The following is a 10,229-nucleotide window of genomic DNA, read 5'->3' on the forward strand; positions in this document are numbered from 1 at the left end:
ACACTCACCTCCCGCGCCCACAGCAAAGCATTAACCATCCAGCCCCAGGGCAGGGTGCTTCAAGTCTTTATTTTCGAGGCCTCTCCAATGGCCTTCTGGCCCCGCCTTCTAGCTGCTATTTACTGAGTACTAAACCTCAGCCAGATGCTGGAATAAATGCTCACCACCTCATCCCACCCCGCAACACGAGCTCTCCAGGCACCCCACATCTCAGTGCTGTTGTGCACATAAGCCACTGACACATTATTGTCCAATGTTATCTGCTACTGCAACAGGGCCCTGTGCTCCAGAAAGCCCGCCCCTAGACCGGTACCCTCAACATTCCAAACATCAAGGTTACTAGAGTCCCTCAGATTTGGGCTGGGCTCCGATGCGGCCAGTCCCTATATGAGTGACACTGGGCACACCGCTTTCTTTCACATTCACATAATGGGGATGGCGATACCATTTGGTTTGGATGCTGTGCAGATTCCCAGATCCAAAGTTACACTTAACAGCAGCTCAAGAGACATTTGTTCTTTCTCTACCCCCATCCCCTGCCTAAAAGGTTTCTCTCTCACCCAGAATGAACTCAGGATGCAACATTTTAAAATGTGCCTTAGGAAAAGACTGCAAGGGGAAAAAAAAATAATACACTTATGTGGATGCCAAAGATTCAAAGGGCCGAAAGCAGTGGCTTAGGCCAGGATCTATAGCAGAGGGAATCAATAAAAATGGAGAAAGTTCATCCTGTGCATATGGGGAAAAGAGGCACCCACATCTGGTTCACAGTGGTAGGATCTGAAGAGTCATTTTTTGATTCTGTAAAAAGACTGTGAGCTCTCTTCTAGTCAGGACACAATACATGGCTGTAACTCTGAGGCCTTGCTGACTGTCCAGCACACAGTAGATATTTAAGGTTGCATTCTGAATGCAGCTAAACTTTGAGTAACACTGTGGATGAGCAGATACCCAATCTTTGCTTCAATCCATGGAGATCAGTTTTCCTAGCTTAGTGAGACGTATGGAAGGCTGGAGAACCCACTACTGACAATCAAAAATAAATAAATAAAATTGTTCTATGTGGACAGAGGCGAGGACACTATAAAGAAAAAATAAGGGACATGAACAGCATACATGTCAGGGTTGTGGCTACTTCTACGAAAGAAGAAGGGGTGGCAATGGGAAATGGAGGCGCAGTGAGTGCATTGGGCAAAGGGGCTTCCGTGGGGCAGGTGACATCCTGATTCTCGACTTGGGTGATGGCTAGATAAGCATCACTAACTTACTGTTGATGAAACTGTATGTCGTATTTCACACATTTTTCTATGTGTATATTTCACGATAAAATCACTAAATACGAATTAGAAGACCTACTTACTAAAGGAAGTACCAACATGTTAATGGTGGTTATTGGAGGTGGTATAACTGCGGGTGGTATTTCTCGCCATTCTTCTCTCTCTGAAGTCTAAATATTCTTATACATATATAGTATAAGTTTATAATTGAAACAAGTACGTTTTTAGATGAAATGCCTGATTATCTAAACAAGGCCACAACAAAATCACACAGGTTTGGGTACAGACACTCCTGCTTGAATTCCGCCATATGGAGGACCCCGTGTTGTCTAAGGTTTTGTATGAAAAAACAGTTCTCTGGGGAAGGGGTGTGGGGAGTACAGTCCTACTGGTTGCCACTTAGGCTGATCTTCCCTCTAGTTCCCTCTAGTGACTCAAGCACGGCTTTGATATGTGGGCTGTTGGGGGGAAGAAAGGAGCCCCAGAGAGAATCAAGTTCAACTCTCTGAGTTCACAGAAAACATAAAGGGCTTCACAAAAGGTGCACAACAGGCAGAGCCATGTTGAGAAACAGGGTCGTTTATTACTTAGGTTTAGATGACCCCATGATAGCTGGCTCCTGAAGTCACCTCTCCTTCCAATGGTCATGAGGAAAATTCTTAAAAATCAGTGAAAGCCAGAACAGGATCCCACGTTTCCTGGGTCACCAAGCTCCTTCCTATCTGATAGGAACTCGCCCTGGGAAGGGAGTTTACAGAAGGGGGTCCAGCTTGTGCCGGTTATGTACTCTGGGCTCAGCCAAGAACATCACAAGGTGCGGGGATCATTCCCAGGTTATGGATAAGAAAACAGAAGCTCAGATATATTCAGCAATTTGCCCAAAGTCACATAACTTCCCAGTGATAGGGATGGAGTTTGAACCCAATTCTATCTTACAGCCAAGTCTGCTCTTCTCACTGGAACAGAATTCTAATTATCTAGCCATCCTCCTTAGGAATGTATATAACTGTATCCAGTGAGAAGAAAGGCTAGCAAGTATTTCGTGAAAACTTTTCATTGCTTGCTACATCAAAGCTAATAGTTTCTGAGATTGGGGCCCATGGCGGGGGTCCAGTTATTCTTTTTCCTGTGCCCCAAATTAACTGTTTCCCATCCATGGACAACTTCTCTGGCCTCCAAGAATATCTGGGCTGGTGGTTAAAGACTAATTAAGCTAGGGTCCATGAGAGGCTGGTCAATATAAGAAAGAGGATAGCATTTCAAATTAATAATGAGGAAGAGGAAGAGGAAGAAGATGCCGTAATTTGTCATACATGTATCTCCAAGACGCATGACAAAAGACAAAAGAAGGATGTTACACTGTATGGAAAAAAGAGTCTTAGACTAGAATTTAGGACACCTGGCTTCAAGCCACACATAGCCCTTATGCTTTTGGACTCAATTTGCTCAACTTTGTATTTTACGTAAGGTTTAAATATTGTTAAGATCAAGTTAGGGAGCCAGTTGTCTTAAAAAGAACAAAAAGGAGAAATGCTTTTAGAAAGTATGTATAAAGACATGTAGTTCTGACATAGAAAGTTGCCTTCCAAAAATGCAACTGTATGCTTTTTATTCTTTTATTTTTAAACTTACATAAATTCTTATTTATATTTGCATATGTAGAGGGAGAAAATATACAAAAAAGATAGATGTATAGACCAAAGTGTGGCAGAGTTATCTCTAAAATGAGTGAGTGGTAGAAAAAGAAGACCTTGTTTTTTATTTTTCTGTATACATTTCAGCAGTGTTTGAATGTGTTTTATTTTATTTTACAATGAGTCTGAGCTACTGAACAACAACAGCAGAAAAAAAAAATTAAGAGAAAAGAAGATTGAAGATCGGATAGTGAAAATACCTATAAAAGCAAAAATTCTATTGTAATAAAGATGAATACAATTATTCTGGCTTTTCATTTCAGAGCTAGAAAAAAAGAGTGTCTAATTATCAGTGTCCCAATGGCTACGGATTTTTCTTCATAGGCACCCAGCACATCCACTAAGAACTTGGCAGTCTCTGCCTCTGACCCTGTCACGTCCCCAGGAGGTGATGCCCCACAGCCTCATTCGCTCTTCCTGCACGTGCCTCTGCATTTAGACTCCCTGCCACACGTATCTCGCACACCTCACAGTCCCTGCTACCCAAAGTACTACTTTTATTTTATCACTCCTCGGCCCCCAAAACCCACCTGGCCAAACACCCCCAGCTGCCCTTGAACTTCATCTTGAAAGAACACCAGTACCCTAAAACAGGGATAGTCACGAAAACTCAAAGCAGTGTTGCTCCTTTAAGAAAAAAAAAAATTCCACCCATGCCCTTCCCAAATTATAGAACATGGGAAATTTGAAAACTGTCCTTACAGACTTCTGGGAATCTATTCTAAAGAAACAACTCAAAGCACAGAAAAAGCCTTGTGCCCAAAGATGCTCAGAGCAACCTTGTTTATACTAGACTCAGGTTGGAAACATTCAAAATGTCCATCAACAAGACAAAGTAAACAATGGCATGTTCCCCTCCATGGGATATTAGACAACCACTACAGGAAGGATGTTCATGAAGAATTTGCCCCATTTAAGGAGGAGGGTTCCAGTAGCAGGCTGCTTGCCTCACATTCTCTGCTCTAGGACTTAGGAGCTGTGTGAACCTGTGTGAGCTACTTAAGTCCTCTCTGCCTCAGTTTTCTCATCAGGAAGAAAAAAAGAATAATGAGACCCATCTCAGAGGCTTTGGAATATAACAAGCACTCAGGCAATTTTAGCTCTCATCGCCACCACCGCCACCATCATGATCCCTGCATGAAATATCAGATAATAATAATAATAGCAATTGTGTTTCGTGCCTATTCAGGGGCAGGTGCTGGCCCATTATGTATGCGTTATCTCAGTCCTAAAGCAGCTTTGTCAGGCATTATTATCCTCACTTTACTCTATAGGAACTTGAGACTCAGAAGCCTTAAGTGATCTGTCCCTAGGCCACACAGCTAGTACATGACAGAGCAAGTTTTTGGCCCAGGTTTCTCTGATGCTGGAAACTGTGCTCTTCAATACTACACTGAACCTCTTGGAGGTGGAGGTGCTGGTGGTGTGGGTTGGGGGGCGGGGGGGACCAACACATTCTCTCCAAAGCTAAAAGGTGTTTGAAATAGGGGCATGAGGCAACTAGAATGGCAATGCCACTCTAGAGGTGCTTACAAAAGGGATGGAGATCTTTCCCCTGAATATTTACTTTTCCAGCAAGCAATGAGTTAACTAAGCTCCATGATACTTTTTCTGCCCTCAGGCCTTTCCAATATTAGAAAGCATTGCCCTTTGAGAATATACATTCGCATGGTCATAGATTTTGAGAATTGAAAGATACTTTAGCAATTCATCAGCCTCTCTCCAGGATGGTCCCAAAATCCTTGGCCAGGTTCCAGGGTACAGAGTAATCAAATGGCAGACTCCTTCCCTGAAGAAATTTATTCCGGGCTTGCAGCCAACAGGTGGCAGAACCAGGACTGTGGCTACCACTTCCTGTCTCCAGGGTGGGGCTCCTTTCCTCCACACCATTCTTCCGGAAATCAAAGGGTTAAACCCATCATTTCAGAAGGGGGTGGGGCGGGGCTGCTTGATGACTTTAACAGATAAGGACTGCCACACAATAAAACCAGCTTACCAGAAATACCATCAGACCCAGCAGATTTGAGTCCCAAAGAAATAAGATGAAGCGGGGAAATAAAGAAGGCTTCAAATGTCACAGGAAGAATAAAATATGACTGTCATAAAAGGGTGCATAGGCTTTATGTGAATGCCACACATTATAAACTTGGAAACTCCACAGCTGCCCCCCACCCCCACCCCAACCTAGAAGGGAGGAAGCCTCTACTGAATGTTCACAAAGGACAGATGCAAATACAGAGCTCCCAACTGAGGGATGACCCTATTCCTTTCGCTTACCCCCGTCCCCCCGCAAAATCTGAGCCTGGTGTGCGGGCACCGAGTCAACGCGTACAGCTCCAATGTCTCTCTTTTCTGACCATCCCCGCCCCCTTTCCAAGACGCATTCTCTTTTATCTTCCTTCAAATTCTTGAATGTAGAAGAGGAAGAAGGAATCCTGGACACTGAGAGAAGGAAGTGCCCACTCCCCGTTATTCTCCCTGACTCTGGGGATATTCACTTAATCCTTAGGGAGCGATCCTCAGCCTCTAAAAGTTGCCATCTGACGAGTAAAGAGAATGGGCTTTGGAGTTAGATAGCTTTGAATACCAGCTCTGCCTTTACCTGGCTGGTTGGACTTAGGCAAATTTCTCATGCTTTTCGAATCCTTTTCTTCACAGACTAGTGCCCGTTTCATAAGGTAGCTGTGAGGATTCAAGGCGATGCTTGCATTTCAAGCATTTATCCCAGAGTCTGGCATATAATCGGCATTTGCAAACCCTCCTTATGTGTATCTCCATCAATAATACCAATACTGATATTATTGACAGCATTAATTTGTTTATCAATAGCATCAACTAACTAATGCTATCAATAATATCAATACTAGTGCTACCGATGAAGGTGCATTTAAAGAATTCTGTCTGTGGACCTGTCTGATCAGAGGATACTGTATAGGAGATATTCAACCCTTTAAATACTGTTTCCCAACCCAAGAGTTTTTGAGTTCCCCTAAAGAGGCTTTGCCTCCCGATATTGCATATTTCTAAAGACTTTTTAAAAGAAAATGTGGCAAGCACCTTTTCTCCTTTTGGACTCTGGCAAAACCTGTGCTGGTTGAACTGTGAATCCATCACACACCCTGTTGCAGATCCGCAGGGATGCACTAAGCCTTCGGAGTCCATTTCTGGGGAGGAAGAGGCCAGAACCACCGAGGCTCAGCCCTGCTCCACCCATCCGTGAGGGCCGGATGCCAGGCAGACGGGGTTGGGATTCCCCTGGTCAGTGGTGCCCGGGCTGTGCTCCAAAGTGATTTCTCACTCTGATGACTCTCCTTGCATGCCTTCCCCACCCCTCTCGAGTTTTGTTTCCTTTAATTACAATCCAATTGAGTCCTTAAAGGGGTAAAAGATGAGGAATGGAAAGAAGCAGCCTCTCTCTCCTTCACTGAACCACACTGCAGTTTTTGCCTCCGGCTGAGTGGTGCCAAGAGGTGCCTGACCTATAATAAATGAAAATTCATATATTTATTCATCTTGACTTTTTAAAAGGCAGCACTTTTTGTTGCCTCTTAGCATCTCAAGGCAATCGGGGGTCCTAAGGTCTTTCCTGATATCTGGAAGACTAGATGGCATTTTAGGTCAAAGGGAAAAATAAAAAAAAAAGGTGGGGCAGAAGAGGAGGTAAGAATGTGGCTGGGTGATTTGTAGGTGGTGGAATAGAGTGGAATTGATCAGGAATTCAGAAGAAAGGCTGGAACTGACACTAGACACACCTCTCAAAAGCTACCATCGCTCCCTAGAATCCAGTAAGCATGCAAACCTCCATACCTCTCTCTGTCCTAACTTTCTGTGAAGACTCCCAACTGTCTTGCATCATTCCTCCTTCCTCTAGGCTTTCTCATTGTCCCTCATTTTCTACCAGACAGTTTCGTTTTTTTCTTATGTAAAGTGGAGATAGTCATAAAACCTAGCTCATGGGTTGACTGTGAGAATTAAATTGGTTAACATAAGCAATGCATTTAGAATCACATCTGGTGGAGTCACGGAGTGGGTGATTGCTCTCATATTAGTGGCTTTTCTCTCTTGTAAAATGGATATAATGATACTTATCTAGGAGTATAGTTACAAGCACTCATGGCCATGGACATAAGTGAACTGGCACACAGTAGGCCCTTTGTGAGTGTCGGGTCCTTCCTATTGCCACCTCCCTTCCCCCAGGACTCATGTCCACCCTGCTAGATACTTTTGTGCAGAAATACAAAGTGATTTGTTCAAGGTCACAACTGTAGCCTTGCTGAAGCGCATCTTGTCTTGTGAACTAGCTTATGAAACAAGGTGGGGCTCTCGTTTTTGTAGCTCCTGTCCCATCCACAGTGCTGGATACAGGAGTATTGCTAAATAAATCTTTGGACTGCCACAGTGACCAAGCTGATGCTATAAGGCCATAATTGTAGGAAAGAGACATTGGGAAGAAGAAGTCTTAGGATCAAATCTTGATTCTACAGTCGGTTCCTGCATCTTTTCAGGCTTTTATTTTTCTGTCTGTATAGTGGGAGAGGTTCTGGCCTGGTTAGATCTCCAGGGCCTCTTCCTGCTGTGGCAGCCCGGATCTGTGAGCTCATGCTGTAGGTAAACAGGTAAATTAAGATGGCCACCCATTCTTGGCTACTCCTCTTACTGACAGGCAAAGTCTGTTCTCTCCTCTTGAATCTGAGCTAACCTTAATGGCCTGGTTGACCAACAGAATGTGGTAGAAATGATGATCTGGGACTTCTGAAACTGGGTGCTAAGAAGCACTGCAGCTTCTCCCTTAGAACACTTGATTTTGAGATGTTTCTTCTGCAGATCCAGCCTCCACGGTATGAGATGCCGAAGCTGAATGGAGAGGCCCTGGGTAAGTGATCTAGTCCACAGTCCCAGTTTAAGTCCAACATAGCTAGGAGCAACTGCCGGCCCTTTGGGCCCCAGTACCAGACAGGTAAGTGCAGGGGTTGTCTTGGAAGGGAATCCTCCAGTTCCAGACATCCAGCTAGTCCTGCATCAAAGGCAAATCACCTGGCTGAGCCCATATTCCTGATCCACAAAATCGTGTGTTTTAAGTCCCCGAGTTTTGTGGCAGTGTGTTATACAATAACAGATAACTAAAATAAAGAAGACGAATTGATATTTCAAAAAGGGCTGAGAAGGATAGATTTCAATCACGTGATTGTATGGGGTTGACTCCATCAAAGGACTCCTTCCTGAGCTAGGAAAACCAGAATAACACAAAGGAACAGCTTGAGTGAAATGCTTCAGGGGGCAGCAGTGACTCAGAGGAGGTGGCAGTGCCCTCAACACAATATCATGATTAAGTGCTGACAGTTTTCTTTGGTTTTGTCCTCTATCTTGATTAAAATTATGCAATGTTTATACTGCCGCGCAGAATAAATGGAAACATAGCTTACTTTTCAAACTGCCTTGCCGACATAATTACGTTTGTCAGATTTATACCATTTTTAATAAACAACAATTTTTTAATCTTTCGCACATTGAAAGGGAACACAAGTGTCCCTCCCTCTTTTGATGTTTCGTTCATTGTTACTTTCCCTGTCCCTGGTCAGGAAGTGTCTCCCCAGAAATAACTGAATTCAAAATAACAGGATAATTCTCTCTATAGTATCTCCTGGATCACCCTCCTTTTCCATATTATCATTCACCCTGAATTAGTTTTCCATTGCTGTTGAAACAAATTCTCACAAACTTGTGGTTTAAAACAACGCACGTTTATTAGCTTGCCGTTCTATAGGTTAAAAGTGTCACTGGGCTGAAATCAAAGTGTCAGCAGGGCTGCATTCCTTTTCTGGAGGCTCTAGAAGAGCCTCCTGCCTTTTCCAACTTCTAAAGGCTTTTCTTAGTTTGTAACCCCTTTCTCCTCCTTCAAAGCTAGCAATATTGCATTGTTCTGAATTCCCTGGCTGCCTCCCTCTTACACATTTAAGGATTCTGTGATTAAACAGGGCCTACCCTGGTAATTCAGGATAATCTCTCTCTTTAAAGTCAGTTTATTATCAACCTTAAATCCATATGTTAATTTAACATATAATATTTTAATTTCCCCTTTGTTATGTAAGGTGACATATACTCAGGTTCCAGACATTATGATGTGAACATCCCTGGGGGAGCCTGCCTACCACACACCCTATGGCCCTCCCCAATTTGGGCAACTACAAACCGGAGGACCAGATTATCTCAGGGGAAGATTACTAGAGCAGAACCAGAAAACCAAGTTATTTTTGTTTGTTTTTATTTTGGGTTTCAGAAGTTGAGGGCTCCTTTGAAGGTAAAATAACAATAACAATAATAGACAAAAGAATCTGTGATCAGTTAGAGAAGTGGCCTCTCTCCCACCCATAAAGATCACTTGAGCTGAGAGAAGAGAGGAATGTCGGAAGCCAAACGAGATGACTTTGCAAATGCTGGTGAGTATCCTTAAAAAAGACCCTGTGTTCTATTCCTACCAAGAAGAGGACAAAGGTTATAGAAAATCAACTGGGTTTGAAAGATCTCAAGGCAAAAGGGGTCTGTGCTTCACTTGCCAGATAGCAAGTGTGGCCAAGCACTCTTCCCTGGCATGGAAGCAGCCACCTGCACCTGCCACCTGTACCTGCCTCCATGGTCTGTCTGGGCAAAGAGGGTTGCCTGCAGATCCTTGTGATCTGAGGGTGGTGTGGAAGAGCTGGTGGACACTTCTCATGCCCTCAGTGGGGTAGGGAAGCTATCTGATAGGTGGAGCCAGTTAGACTCAAATGACCTTGTGGTTGGGATGAAAAGAACAGATGCCGGAATGGACCACATGCCTATAAATCATATGGGAATAGAGAGGTCCTGGCATATGCCAGAAAGCAAAAAGAGAGATGGACAAGGGCCAGATGAGGCAGCAGGTACTAGACGTGATAGGTGGCGGGTCCAGCACAGATCATCCCCTCACTCCCTTGCCTTAGGCATATATCAAACCTCTTGAACTCAGATATTCAGGAAGAGGTGGGAGGCAGAAAACCTGAATTGACGAGTATTAACTTTCCACTACCAATGAATGTAGCAGAACAGAAAGGAAATTTAGTTATAGAAATATTAAAGAAAATTAAATACATTGTGTTCCTAAATTTTGTGGCCTTAAATATCATACCCATTACATAAAAATATCGGTAATTGTGATCTTATAATCTCACAAATAAATAACACTTTGTAAATCCCAAATCATTTACAGTTACATTCTCGGACTTTGCAGAAAATCTGAGTT

General features: G+C 43.5%; 1 protein-coding gene and 1 long non-coding RNA gene across 2 annotated transcripts in view; one reads left to right on the top strand and one right to left on the bottom strand.

Annotated features, from left to right (window-relative positions):
* ASTN2 (astrotactin 2) overlaps positions 1-10,229 on the bottom strand; it is an 843,256-nt gene that overhangs the window by 336,677 nt on the left and 496,350 nt on the right. The gene's annotated exons all lie outside the window — the stretch shown is intronic.
* Positions 6,581-9,314, top strand: LOC111740301. The gene is made up of 3 exons (XR_002780577.1): positions 6,581-6,756; positions 7,796-7,844; positions 9,249-9,314. It is a non-coding gene; the product is annotated as an uncharacterized LOC111740301 (long non-coding RNA).

This window comes from Pteropus vampyrus, unplaced genomic scaffold, assembly GCF_000151845.1.
Source record: "Pteropus vampyrus isolate Shadow unplaced genomic scaffold, Pvam_2.0 Scaffold61, whole genome shotgun sequence".
Classification (NCBI taxonomy): domain Eukaryota; kingdom Metazoa; phylum Chordata; class Mammalia; order Chiroptera; family Pteropodidae; genus Pteropus; species Pteropus vampyrus.